This window comes from Prionailurus bengalensis, chromosome X (assembly GCF_016509475.1).
Source record: "Prionailurus bengalensis isolate Pbe53 chromosome X, Fcat_Pben_1.1_paternal_pri, whole genome shotgun sequence".
Lineage (NCBI taxonomy): Eukaryota > Metazoa > Chordata > Mammalia > Carnivora > Felidae > Prionailurus > Prionailurus bengalensis.
In genome coordinates, this window is record NC_057361.1 from 30097222 (window position 1) to 30098084 (window position 863).

The 863-nt window shown below is 44.1% G+C and overlaps 1 non-coding gene across 1 annotated transcript; it reads right to left on the reverse strand.

The window, feature by feature from the left end:
- Positions 1–203: 203 nt before the first annotated feature.
- Positions 204–310, reverse strand: LOC122478181. Its single transcript, XR_006295911.1, has one exon. It is a non-coding gene; the product is annotated as a U6 spliceosomal RNA (small nuclear RNA).
- Positions 311–863: the final 553 nt, after the last annotated feature.

An 863-nucleotide genomic window follows, 5' to 3' on the forward strand; every position in this document is an offset into this window, starting at 1 on the left:
GAAACAGGCTCCAGGCACCAAGCTATCAGCACAGAGCCCAATGTGGGGCTCAAACCCACCAACTGTGAGATCATGACCTGAGCCGAAGTCATACACCCAACCAACTGGGCCACTCAGGCGCCCCTGTTTTTCTCCTTTTTTTTTTTTTTTTTTCCAGTGGTGAAAAATATATAGATTTTATGTTGTCAAATATAGTCATACATAAAAATATGGAATGCTTCACGAATTTGCGTGTCATCCTTGCGCAGGGGCCATGCTAATCTTCTCTGTATCGTTCCAATTTTAGTATATGTGCTGCCGAAGCGAGCACTGTTTTTCTCCTTTTAATCTCAATTATGTCAATTTAATTATTAGACCAGCCAAAGAACCCAGAAGGTGATGAGGGATCATGTGGCAAGATGAGGGCAAAATACAGGCTAACAGAACCCCCGGCCCAGATGGAATATGTGTGAAATTCCTCAGACACTCCTGACTGCCCAAGAACAAAGGAAAGGGGTTTAAGTGCTTGCTGTGGTAATATGGGAAACTAAAGCAAATGAAAAATTAAATTCCCTAATTGCCTACAGCCCATAGATAAGTCCTTGAAACGAGCAGAATGACCCTTCTTCTAGGACCTCAGCTGCCTTGATGACGACACTTTGCTAGGGGCAAAAGAGAATCTTGGCTTAACATTGTCCCAAACTCAAGGATCATGCGAGTCTACTCCCTTTATCTCAACTGACCCAAGATATATGCTGGCAATCATACTGTTACAGCAAATACTTGGCACCCAGGAAGAGACAAGCCACACGCATTCGGGGAATCAGAAAAGGCTGTTAATTCTGCAGCGGTACCAGCCCAGTGGAGTCACCTCCAAAAACTGA